Source organism: Oenanthe melanoleuca, chromosome 7 (genome assembly GCF_029582105.1).
Source record: "Oenanthe melanoleuca isolate GR-GAL-2019-014 chromosome 7, OMel1.0, whole genome shotgun sequence".
Classification (NCBI taxonomy): domain Eukaryota; kingdom Metazoa; phylum Chordata; class Aves; order Passeriformes; family Muscicapidae; genus Oenanthe; species Oenanthe melanoleuca.
This window is the reverse complement of record NC_079341.1, coordinates 27235728-27249586: the sequence shown is the minus strand read 5'-3', so window position 1 is coordinate 27249586 and position 13859 is coordinate 27235728. Positions and strand designations below refer to the sequence as shown.

Here is a 13859-nt window from a genome sequence, read left to right as displayed (position 1 = left end):
TAACTGGGAGTTATGTTATGCCAGCCTGCTGTGCAAACATTGAGGAAAGCCTTAACTGCCCCTAAAGAGTTTTGTCCAAGATGATGAACAGCTGCTTACTTCTAGTGCAGTGATATATCTACGTATATACACATAGATAGATAGATATGTATATAAATTTTCTAATGGGGAACTGTACTGAACTGATAAAACTGAATATTTGTGATATGTTTGTTTCTTTAATCTTGGGGGATTTACTGTGCTTCTGCTTTTACTCTGCTGCTTTTCAAAAATGTATGTAGTTTCAATCATCCTGTACCATATTCAATAATTGGTGGTGTTAAAACAAATCTCTCAGAAAGTCATGTGGAGTTTTTTTCTCACTTGAGAAAGAAAAATAGGAGACCGAAATCTCTTGTAATGCCTTTTTTTGTATTACTGTTTTCTCCTCCTGATTTTTTACCTTTTGTCATGCTTTAGAAGAAAGGCATTCTCAAATTTAGATTTCTGCAGCTTCAGTTTCCAACCCCTGGGTTTTGGTATGTCTCTGAGATAACTTTAGCATCTGGTACTGCTGGGTTTCCTCTGAAGGTACTGCTCAGTGTGATAAGAAAGCTTGTAACCCTCTCAAACTGAACTTTGCATGCATTTTGGCTATAAAATGCATATGTGTATATATGCATATTTTTTAACCTATATTTCCCAGTCTCCAAATCATTGTCATGCCCCATTTAATTCTCTCCAGACTTTTTCAGTGTCCTTTTAAGGACAGGAGTGAGGTGGAAGACATTTTTCATTATATGTTTGTGCGTCAAACTGAGAGGCCTTGCTTGAGCTTCTAAGTTCTCCAGAATGGTAAATTTAAACCAAACACTGGGGAACAAAATGCTAATGCTGTATGCTTTTTAAAGAAAAAAGGAGGGGAAGATCTGACTAGGCCCTGGGGATTCATCTTCACTGTGCCTTATTACCACAGCTTTATCCTTTCCAGTTCCTAAAGATGCTGTCAGTATTGAACTCTAATGACCTGATTAATGCATTGGAGGGATGCCTATAGATTGTGGTATTGATATTATTTCCAGATGGCTTCCTGGCAGGCAGATTGGCAGCAAGATGTCATCTTTGTGGTGATGGGGAGGAAGAGTGTGGATTTTTACTTTTTATTTTAATGGAGCTTGTCTCAGCAAATAAATACCAGTCATTGGGTCATTTGGTCTGAAAAACAGTAGCCTTGTGGTAAGCTGAATTCTGTAGATTTATTGGAGTCTATAGAGTAACACAGGAAAAGAATATGATATCTATATTGCTTGCAGAGACTTAAGAGCCCTTTAATACCTGCTCCTCCTTCAGTCAGCAGGGAGCTATTTTTTGAAGCTGCATGTATCCTGTGCATGTGAAATCTCTGGGATAATCCCAGACGTGTTTCTTGGGGCAAATACTGGATTTCACAGGATTTAATTCAGAGAATTGAGTTCAAGCAATGAAGCAGACAGCAGCTGTTAAAAATTCCTGAAACACCACTGCTTAGAATTTTCTTCCTGTATTTTGTGCTTCAGCCAGGCAGGACTGATCAGGCTTGATATAGATGAGAAAGGGTTAAATTGAATTATTGAAAATATCCACTGGGTCAGACTGACTGAGCTGCCCCTTTGTGACAGCAGTGTAATGTCCTACCCACAAAGAAATTGCTTCTTTTTAGTGACAGTGTTTTGTTAGCATGATGGCCACATGTGCAGCTGGTTCCATTTAACCCATGAGACTGAAATGGCTTGTGAAGTAGCTTCTTATTTTTATTGTTAAAGCAAAGATTAACCTCTAATCTCCTTTTTCTTACATGGGGATTTCTTCTATATATCAATAAATTAAAGTGCAGACTTGTTCAGCAGAAGAATCAGCTGGGAGACTTGGAGTGTCACAATGGGTCTGCCTTTGGATCTGAGTCCTCCCAGTCCTAGAAAATGTTTCAGTTCCCTGAAGGGAAAAGAGTCAGATTCGATAAACTTTTGCTTACTTTTGGTGGGATTTACAAGCTGTGCTGCTTCACTATCTCTAACTCATTTTAAAACCAGTTCGACTGTCTGGAAGAGCTGTTGTCTCTGCAAACAGCGTGGTTCATTTGTTTTGTGCATCACAGCTTACATTGAAATTTCCCAGAACTTTTTTGTTCCACCTTCATTGCATCACTGTTTCACACTGTTTCTGCATAAATGCCTGATATTGCCTATGGACGTGCCAGGACACAATTTTCTACTTTCCTACCTGTTGATCTCTTTTAATGTCGTAAGAGATAAGGCAGAATGAGCAAATGTGTTTTGATGACTTTGAGGCCCCACATACTCCCAGTGGTTTGCACAGAAAGTGCTTTATTGGAGGTGGATGCTGTAGCTCTGAACTGTTATTGCACACACTTTGACATTCAGCTTAGAGAGAACTTGTGATGTTGAACTTCCAGGGTTAGGAGAGAGGAAGATAATAAACTGCTATAGGAATAAAAGTCTTGGCCAGAGTTTCAGGCCTTAATAACAGCTTTTGTTGGGAGGAAGCTCTGAAATTGCAATGATTCTGAGCCAGGCCGTGCTATAAATCTGAGATGTTGGAGACAACTTGCTCATAATGTTCTCTGAGATTTTTTTAGAGACAATATGGTTCCTATTGCGATACGCCTCCTCATTTGAAGAGGACTGGCAGCTGATTCTACTACTGCTGACATCAACAGTGCTGCAAACTCTGTTTTTTCTCTTAATCAGCAAATATTTTTTTCTCCTAGACCATGAAGTAGTGGCTTCTTTTTAGACATGGGCTTCTTCACCCTACTTCTAGGCTGGTAGGGTGCAGTGTAGCAAGGAGAAGCTCATGGTTTTGGCAAAGTTCCATTTCTGTACTTTATTTAAATTCCGTTTGCGACCTGTCCTTCATCAGCTTTACTTCTGAGTTCTACTTTGCTTCTTTTAACAGCCAGATCAGCAAAAATGCCATAGGAGTTTGAAATTATGGATACAAGACACCATGTGAGAAAGCCAACTCCATAGCTGTAAACCAGCTAAATCCCTAATGCATGATTTGTGTCTTGTGTATATCTGGCCATATGTGTCCATGCCATAAATAATGGCAACTGCCTGGTGATCAGTTTCTAGTGGAAGGATCACTAAAGCTTTCTGTGGGAAAGCTTTTGAGGAAAACCAGAGTTCCAAATTAATTTCACCACTTAAATTGTCTTTTGAAGACCCACAGCAGCCTGAAAAATACAGAAGCAACCCAAGTCTTGCTCTAGTTTGGATTAAGAAATGGAATTAATGTGGAGAGAAAATACATATCAGTGCAATTGGATAGTTCCTTCCATAGGAGAAGAAATTGGGTTCATTGCTATAGGATGTTTGAGAGGGGCAGGAAATGTCTTGGCTTGGTCCAGCTAAACCAAGCAAATCTGAAATAGAGATTTATGTTCCCAGTGTAATTCTTAAAGTTGTGGGCAGGGAGGGAGAAAAGGAAGTGTGTTCAGTGGTATGAGGCTAAAGGCAAATTGCCCAGATCTGCCCTCAGAAATGTAAGCACAGCTTTCAGGAGCTTCAGAGAGAACTGCACAAAGTAATGAGAGGATAATGTGGCACATGGAAGCATCAATTCCAACGCTGTCCTTGCAGTGAATGAGACCAGAGTGGACCTGTCCAGCCTTATTTACAATGGTGTGCCCACTTTCATAGTCTGATAATTAGGTGAAATTAGGGTTCTTTACTTAGTGGGATGCTGCTCTCTGGCATATTGGAAGTGTTCTGGTTTCCCACCTGATTATGTACACTGTTCATTTTGCACCTATGACTCTCATGGCTCTGGTTATCCCATCCTCCCAGTATTCAGAATTATTTTAGTATTTTTCTGTTTGATTTTGGTGGTTTGATATCAGTTAACAGTGGCTAGCAAGAGTGGGGCTCAATCTCAAAAGAGGGATGTTTATCATGAGAAACAAAAGTTACCTGGAGGTTATGTATACATGGAAGTTAGCCCAATTAGATTGCAAAGATGCAGCTTTTGGTGTGGACCTGTTGCTCTCCAGAAGCAGCACTGACCTCTCACTGTGCTTCTTTGCTGTCTGTGCAAGAGAGGTGGGAGCACTGATGGTGTTATGCCCATGGTCCCTGGAAATGCCCTGATTTTACCCAGTGAAAAGTGAGCTGTGCCAAAAAATTAAATTAGCAAAGTTCTTCCTAGTTACTCACTTGATATATCAACTTTTAAGCTCCTGAAAATCAGCATTGTGTTTAGTCCTCTCCTTGGCTGTACCTCAAACTTGTTCCTCAGTAAACCAAAATTAGCTGTACAAAATATAACTTAAAGTTCATTACTGTGATGTGTCATGTTTTACACCTCTCAAAAGCTATTAGGTGATATATTATGAAGAGAGTAAAGAAAATAAATACACATCTGCAGTATAAACACATGAAAGCAACTTGGTTTTCTATAAGGTTCCTGAAAGTTATTTCCATTTCAAATATTAACTGAGCTCCAGTAAGTATTGCCTGTGAATTGTGCTGTCCTGCTTCCATCAGAGAGTTTGCTCAATTAAAGCCTAGAAATAATGTAGTAAAAATTATGAAGGGAAATGTTTGAGGCGTGTTCTTTCTTCCAGTTTCACCTTTTAGTAAAGTGTCATCACAAGGCAGGTGCTTTGTCCCAGTGGATGTCATAAGGAGGCTTTGAAGCTCATTTCCATGGAAAGTGGCAATTGTCTCTATGTTTATAGCAGTCCCCTTGGGAACTGTGAAAGTCACAGCATGTTTTAGGCTGCTGTGTTGCTGTATCTCCTGCTTCCTCAGCCAGCCCAGAATACCTAAGGTAATAAAAGAATTAAAAATAATTGTTTTATAACTCCCATTCATCTCTGCACAGAAGTTTCATCGAAACTGATAAGACTCCATTTCTCCTCATACTAGAAAGTATCAGAAAGTCCCCTAAAAATGTCACTTGGAGCCTCATTTCTAATTACAGTTATTTGCCTTATTAAAAACTCAAAAGGTAAATAATGCTTGTCTCCTGTCTACTTAGGTGGAGGACTGTAGCATGAATTTCAATTACTACTGCAGGGGCACTTGCAGGATTAACATTTGCTTAGCTTGCAGAAGAATTTCTTTGGTTCTTGCCTGTGTACCAGATTTGGAAGCAGTGAGGTCAAACCCAGATTTGCCTTCTTTCATTTGCATAATGTAACATTGATGCTTCCCAGCTCCCCTCCTGTTCTCTGTTCCCCAAAAGTATTCTAATATTTGGAATTTGTAAACACAGGATTTTGGATTCCATATGCATCTGGAATTGATAAACTGTTGATATTAGAGATGTAACCCTTTATACCTCTAACCTAGGAATGCTCTAGAGAGAACTTACAGGCACATCTGAGGTAGATGCAGGCAGATTCTAAACAACTAAAACCAAAATGAAAAAGTTGCTGTTGAATGAGTGGAATTTTCATTGAAATCTATGTACCCTGGGGGGCAGGAGGGGGGGAATAAAACCTATAGAATCTGTTTGGCAATAAATGCAGCCATAATATTTTTGAGTCAGGAACTGAGGAGGTGTGAGTCAAATAAAGCCTGTCAGATGGTATTAGTGGGAGAGAGAACCTTTTGGAAGAGACACGATAGTGAAGGCAAAAAAACCCCACCAAGCAAAAACCTCACCCCTAACAGAATCTTGGATTAGTTGAGGTTCAGTGAATGGCTTTGTTGAAAACACAAGAAAAGAATTTAAATAGAGAAGGCCTGATAAGGTGCAGGGCATCAGAGATCTGTTTCCATAGTGACAATGTTCAAACAGAGGCCTAGAGGGACATGAATACCATTGCAGATGAACTCTATAGAAGACATCCCTCTGCCAATGGGGATACTCCTGTTGGTTGTCTGAGGTTTTTCCCTATTAGTTGGATTTGGGGAAAAGGTGGTGAGGGGAAAACAAGGCTTAGACAAACTATTGACTTGACAGACTACTGCTTCCTTCCATCTCCTGTTTGCTGCATTTCACATGCCCTCTTTACATATTTTTACTTCTGTAAATTTACCGTCACTTTTTAAAAAAATTGCGTTCAAGTGTTTAGAGAAAAGGAGTAAACGTCTTCACCTCCTACTTGCCCACTGAAGAAAACACCACTTTACACCAGCGTGGGATTAAAGTATGCATGTTCTGCATGTTCCCTTATGTCTGTTTATTCTCCTTTGATCAATAGGTGCACTAATCTAAGTGAGCTTCTTGTGAGGACAACATGGTACATTTCATGTTTTGTGTTGCCCCCTGTCCTGATCATCCTGTAGCCAGTGAGAAATTCACCAAGCATCAGCATCACCTTGTTTTCCTAATTGACGTTTTTCCCTTTGTAAAGGAAGGTTAGAAAAGATCTGTTTCACGTAACAAATATTGTGGTGCTTAAGTTCTTCCTTCCATTTTTCTTCTCAAAATTGCTATTCTGAAGATTTTTCTTAGTTAAGCATACTCTGCAAATAAGCACAAATGCCTTAAGCTATAGCTGTGTAGAATATATTTTAAGACTAAAAGCATACCAGTCATGTCTCTATCTAAACTGTGATGCATTTTCTTGAAAAACCCCACCATCTTTGACTAAGATTGCATCAGTTCTTGGACTTGAACTTTTTAAATATGGGCTGAGTAAGCAACCTAGTAAGAGAGATTTAGGTAGAAAAATGGTAGAAAAACTTTTTGTGGGTCTTCAGCAGCTTGAGTCCATTGCACAGAAGACTGAGAAGACTGAGTATGGAAATGCTGATTTTTATGAGAATGGCCAGGTCAAGACAACTCTCACTCAGACTTGAGCAGCTTCATACTTATCATTACCATAACTATTCTTCTCAAAGTGTTTGAGACCATATAGAGTCATTGGAGTTGCATCTAGTCTGGATCTGGTCATTAACCTGTTTTCATCCAAGAAAACATAGATTGAATTGGGAATGTTGTGCACTCTTGACCTTAAGAGTTAGGGAGAATTGCCTAGGGAGCAGTTTTGGCTTTAGTGAGGTGAATGTATTAAATTTTTCCCCAAAATCAGTTAGTTGACCCACAATTTTACCTTTAGTTGACCCAAAATTTTACCTTTAAAGTAACTTGAATGCACATTGCACAATACTAACTTTCTGTATGTTGATTCAATAGCTGCTTTATGAAGACATATCCCAAAGGTACTCAGAAGCAGAGGGAAGAAAAGCAAATAACAGTGAAAGTGCAGTGTCTTGGCATGAACACTCTAACTTTACACATACTATTCTAGTTAGAATGTGTGTTTGTTTTGGTTAAGGAAACAGGCTAGTACAAATGTCCTGTAATGGCATAGATTTGAGTATATAACTTAGACTGTGATGGTGACATTGAACTTGGAAAAGAATTCATTAAAAATGTATATTTTTGCAGGAACTAATTATGTTTTGTAATGAAATCCATTTTTACATATTCCATGGGGTGTTTTTTCTCTCAATCATAGCTCTTCTGAGTGCCAACAGAGCAGATAATACTCATTAAATTCTTCCCTTTTTCCACTCCTACGTTAAAGGGGCGAAAAACGTTTACATTGAAATTTCTTATTTTATTTCCTGGGAGGAATTGAGAGCTGGGAATCACAGCCACCAGGGTAAAAGTTATTTCTCTTCAAATAGCATGGAAGAAAAAATGTCACTTTTAACTAAATTTTACTTTTAATGGAAGATATTATTTTACTCTGTGATTTTTGTATTTAATTAAAAACCTTTAGCAGGAAACTGAAAATTTAACTCTTAACTCTAATAACTTTGCTATTTCCTTTTCAAGGACATTTTATTGCTGAGTGTATCCTACTCTAGTGGTGGATTTACAAAGATTTCATATTTAGTCTTGCTTCTGAGCTGTCAGTCAAATCACAGCCTACAATTACTTGAAGGGGAGCTACAACTATGGAAGAGCCAAGCTTTTCTCAGTAGTGGCAGATGCAAAAATGAGGGGCAGTGTCCACAGGTTGCAGCTTGAATGGTTCCTGTTGAAACTTATAAGCATAATGCAGCTCTGAAATTGGTTGCCCTGAAATGTTGTGGAATCTCTGTCAATGGTTGTTCTGCTTCAAGCAAGATTTTGGGTGAGGGATGCATAGAGATCCTTTTCAGCTAACATTTCCTGGGGCTCAGCCATTATGTTAGATGTTTATTGGTTTTCCTTCTTTCATCCTCATCCCTGCATAAGGGAAAGACCTTTTACAGCATCTCAGAAGACTGATGCACTCTGTTCCCCAGTTCATTGAATCATAGAATGGTTTGGGTTGGAAGGGCCCTTATAAATCATCTCATTCCAAACCCCCTGCCATGGCCATGGACACCTTCTATAGGACCAGATTGCTCAAAACTCCAGCTATCAGTTCATAAATGTGGACAGCTCATTTATTGGAAAGTTTCTAAAGCTGTCTCTTCCATCCCAATTCTGCAGTACTGTGGATCTCAGCAAGTAATGGTACATTTTGATCATATTTTCATATGTGGGGATTTTTTTCTGATGCAACAAACAATTTTTCTGTTCATGGAAAAGATATTGTCCTACCTCTCTTATTCTCCTCAACAAAGAATTTCAGGAATTTAACCTAGAATATGTTATTAAGACACCATGTAGAGAGGGGCCTTTGAAAAGTTACATCTTGGAATAGAGGAAGATATTCAAACTCCATATTTGGGTCATTTTGAATGTAATGTGATTTTATTTTCAGTCCTGATCCAGATCCCTCTGTGCTTGGGTGAATACTAGAATTATTAAAAAGTGAAGGGTAAGAATATGAGAAGAGAGAGTAGGGGGACAGGAAGGAGTAGATGAATGTTGTCATTGGTAACTGCTGATAATTGAAGTGTGGATCCAAGGTCCCTCAGGACTGAAGACTGGAAACGTGTTTGTGTTGCTTTATAAGCACTAACAGACACTGCCCCTGGGCTAAGGAGTTTGCACTTAGAAACACAAAGGTCCCATCCTTTTAGAAGTAAAAAAGGAGGAACTGTCCTGGAAAGATGAGGTGCCTTGACAAAGGTCACTGTAGTTACCCCTTTTCACAGAAACAGATAGTGGCACAACTCATGTATTCTGAGTCCAGGGCATTACTGCCAAGTCATGCTTTTCTTTCCCTAATGATTTCCAACAGTCTGGTCAACAAAACAGAGAGCTGGTTACCAGGGAGCCGGCAGAGCCCTCGCCTGTGCGATGGAGCGAGTGCCTCTGTGGATTTGCTGCATAGGATAAACCACAGCTGCCCACCAAGAGCCTCTAGGAGTATTTTTCTCTCACTTGCTGTCCAGGCAAGCAGCATTCCACCTGTGGATTTGGTACCTCCGAAGTTTCCTGAGCCAGTTGCTGTTTCAGAACCTGCTGTTGCATGTGCAGAACCTGGAAGCTCTCAGTGGGTGAGCAAAAATCAATCTTTTCCAAGCACCCTTTGAAGTATATTTGGTTTTTAGGAGTGGATTAAAACTGGTCAATCTCTCTGAGTTAACACTGAAGAACTAGGGAATTAGAAACTTTCTCCTACTTCCAAAGGAATCTATATTAATTTTGCTTGTTCTGGTTATTTGAAATGTGAAAATTATTGGAAGTACTATCGCAAGAGAGAAAAATCATAAAAGGCAGTGAATGATCTTGCAAAGCAAGTGTCCCACTGTAAAATCTGGCAGCAGTGGGGTTTTTTTCTTTTGTGTTGGATCTATATTTATGTTCTCCCCTTCTGTCTGTAGTCTCCCCTTTAAGTAATATGGAAAGTGTTGGTGCCAAAAAAAAATCTAGATGAAATATTGATAAATGTGGGAATTGCTTAGAACAGAGGCAAATTAGAATACAGCTGGTTTTCATCTTTTCTGTTAACTTGGGAGGTGTGTGTGTGTGAAGCATTCAGGCTACTGGTTTATATCCATATATCATGCTCTTGGAGAAGGGGCAAAAACAAGTGGGAATGGAGCACACAGCTTTTCTTGAGGCTTCTCTTCATTACAGATCAACTTATAAGAAATTGAGGGAATTTTTTTTGGCAGCTTTTTGTCCCTCTATATGTCAAATACCTCTGAGTGCTAGGAATGATATGAAACCAGTTCATGGTATGTTTTATTCCCAAATCAACTTTCTACCTGAAAAACTTTATGGAATTGGAATGAATCTTCACCTACATGTAGAGCATTGCTGAGAAGTGGTGCTGAGAACTGTGCCTGGGTTAATTCTGGACAGATTGCCAGAAAGTATTGTAGTAGTAAATACAACTAAGGATTTAACAACCTGCATGCAATATGTTAATGAAGGGTGTAATTCAAATTCTTATGTAGAACAAGTGGGTTTGGCATTACTGTGGATAGTTCTTTCAAACTGTCAGTTTCAGGGATGGCCAAATAACAAAGTTCAGTATAAACCAGGAACAATTATTCTGGTATTTTCATAGCTTGTATCTGCAGCTCTGACTATAACTCAGAAAGGCTTGGTAGAACTGAGAATTCAGAGATGTGCAGAGACCCCCTAGGTATGGAAAGACATCTGTAGGACTCTCCAGTTTGAGAAAAAAATCTTGGTTGGAGGCTGAGGGTGTCATAAAACTAAAAATTGTGTGGAGAGGATAAACAAGGAGAAATCAGACATAGCTTCATTTGAATAAAGGGAGAAGTCAGTAAAACTCAGACAACAAGCTTAAAACAAATTGTCTTTTTTTTTTTTTAATTTCTTTTTATTTTAATACAAGTCATGTGCAATTGATTGTGGAACTCACGCCAATAAAATGTCAGGAAGGCCAAACTGGGTTCAGGAAGAGGTTAAATTAATAGAGGTTAAACTCAGGGACTATGAAACGTGATGGTCTGACTTCTTAAGTCCATAAACTGCTGACTGCCAAAAGCCAGGAGGGTGTATTTGGGAAAGAATTGCTGTAAGCTTACTCTGGCTTTGTGTTCTTTCCCAAGGCAAGTGCTACTGATGGTCACTAGAGATATGATATGCATAAGAATGAGACATTGGGGCATTTTTGTGGCTTGCTTTCCAACATCTCTGGCTGTCTGACTTCATTTACAGACATGATAGTTTAGTAACGTACTTAATGATCAAACTACATCCTATCATTTATTCTCTACTGCTTTCTTCATACATCAAGGCTCTCTGTAGCCATGTCTGCCAGAATTTCATCCAGGAATTTCTCAGTTATCCATTCAGTGAGGCTCCATCAATTTCATCAGAATTATTTCTTTGTGAGATGCTGATCCTAATTCTGTTTTATCTTCTGTGGCATCTATACATTCACTTCAGTTTCACTTGCCGTTGCTTTAATCATCTTGGAAACCTTTTCTAGTTCTGTTTATTGAAGTTATTTATTGTTGTTATCCAGGTACTTTAGCTGTTGCTTGCCTAATTGGGACCCATGCTTCTCTCCACTTTGGGTTCTAAATATTCCTCCACTGGAATTATGTGGGGGGAGGAATTTCCTGCTTTTGTTATGGAAGGGATGGAAGTGTGGTGCTCTGGTTCATGTTTGTGAATTTGAAGGAAGTCATGCTGTAAGCTGTTAGTTCTGTAAAGCTCCCTTGACAAGTGACAGACAACTGTATTTCACATGGGCAAAATGTCTTTGAGATGTGGCTGTTCTGGAGTTTGCTTGTTTAAATCTGTAACTGCCATGAGTGAATTCCAGATCAATGCCAGTGTCCCATTAGTGGTGTGAGCTAGTGTGGTGAAGCTGCCATGCAGATCTGTTGACCTCTGTAGTGCTGAGCTCAGAAATTGTGTATTTTTTTTGCTACTGTCCCAGAGACTGGGAGTGGGAACTTGGAAGTTTCCCACTGCAGTCAATAGGAAACCGGCAAGTACTTAGGAATGAGAATTGCTTTGCTTTCTGGGATCTGGCCCACTGCCTGTTTTTGTGGTTTGTGTCATAGTCCAGCTTCACACTCCTCTGGGGGGTGCAGAGGTGACAGCTTTCATCCCTGACCAGGCACATTAAAATACAGCTCGTATACAGGGTAAATGTATGCAACCCTAAGTAAGCCATCAGGGAGCAGAGAAGATGTTTTTGCCCTCCTAAGAAGGCTGTCTTGTTGTAAAATGCTGCCCTGATGAAAATGATAGCACTATAGGTAAACACACGACTTTTAAACTAGTGAGAGAGACTTCCCCTTCAAAAGAACTGGGTACAATTTGGGGACTGGACAGATACCACAGTAATACTCTATTTTCTGTGAGTAAATTTCTAGCTTTGGGAGTCGTGGAGAGATGTTTGAAAGAGAGCAGCAACTGCTGCAGTCACCTGAGTTGGCAGGCAGCCTGAAACAAGAAGCCTTGAGGTGCTGAATTCCTCTCATTCATTCAATGGATGGCTAATTCCAGTGGCATTGATACAGCTTTAACAGTGAATATTAACTGTTTCATTGTGCATCACAGCAGCTAGAAAAATAGGAGAGTGTGTAATGAAAGTGAGAAGTGTTGTGTTGGACACTCTTGTAACAGCTCAAGGTGAGCTAAACATTGGCTTCTGAGTATCTGGGCAGCCCCAGTCTGCTCAATTAAACTTTAACTATTGATGAGCAGCAGCAAACAGTGTGAAGTGTTGAGTAAAAAAATAGAAGAAACAGACATTTGTTGTTTGCCTGTGGGAGGTCTCATGCTCACCAAATTCTTTTTCATTCTTGTCAAGTAAAAAGGTTTTGTCCGCTTGTTGGATTTGGGGTTGTTACCTGTGTGGTCTGCAGAGACTGCATACACTTCCTACCTGGTAAAGAGAAGTTTGAGATGGGGATGTGCCTGTGGAATTTTGTTACTAACAAAAGTAAAGAATAATTTCTATACTTCATTTGGAGTAAAGCTGTAATTTGAGAGGGACAGTGCTGTTACTGTGTAACCTGACTCAGGAGTAATTGGCGTTCACATTAAAAATGGCTTTGTTCTCATCTGAATTACAAAGTATGGAGGACATTCACATTAAATTTATTAAAATAAACCATTAACAAAGTTAATGAAAAAGTAAAACTGCTTTTTATTGATATTGATTGATTGGATTTTTATTGATATTGATATTTTTGGAATTGCTGTTATGTTAAAGGACTTCAGTGTCCTAATTTGAGGAAGAGACTGATAGTCTCAAAGTTCTTAAGTCTGGAATGAGGTCAAGTGATATGAAAGTAGGAGAGGAAAGTAGTAAAGTATTGCTAGACATTCAGCATAGTTACTTTATCCATGACGAAGAGCTCTTGGATTAACATACAGATCAGTTCTGCAGAAGCAAGGATAGACAGACATTGGAAACTGTCAACAATATGGGAATGTTAGTTCAGATATTTATAGCTGGTTGTAGCAAAATCCTCTTAGGCTATGTCCTCTCTCCCTCCTTTTACAATTCTTGAAAGCAGATTCTCCTTGTCCAAATCTATCTGGACATTAATGACATGGTAGATTTTTGCCAAGAGGCCTGAAAGCTCAAAGAGCAGATCTAGCCCAGAATACATCTGCTGATCTGAATTCTAGTCGCTGGGCCTTTCCCAGGCTCCAGTTACCCCAGGAAATTTGAATCAATCCTGGGTTCATTATCCTGGGTGCCTACTGCCAAGCACTGGCCTTCTGGACTATTCTAGAGGTTTTTCCATCCTAAGGGGTCTGTTAACACAAATTCTACCATTTGGTTAGAAACTCAAACCCACTGTGAAACCAAGCAGTGCAGCTTTCTTGTGCGCATGTAAAACTATGTTGAGACCACTTTAAAATCTGCCTAGTTTCACACTCGGCCTTGAGTCATTCTTTTCCCCTGAGGTATCACATATACTTTCCAAATAAAGGGGCCAAATGCTGTGAAACTTATTGGAAACGTTAAAAATTTTTGACCTGTTCTATGTTCCACTTGCTCTTGTTTTTCTTAGACTTTCTACAATTGA

At 39.4% G+C, this 13859-nt stretch overlaps 1 protein-coding gene across 2 annotated transcripts in view; it reads left to right on the top strand.

Annotated features, from left to right (window-relative positions):
• The window catches only part of MYLK (myosin light chain kinase), a 191066-nt gene that overhangs the window by 13716 nt on the left and 163491 nt on the right, over positions 1-13859 (top strand). The window lies entirely within an intron of this gene.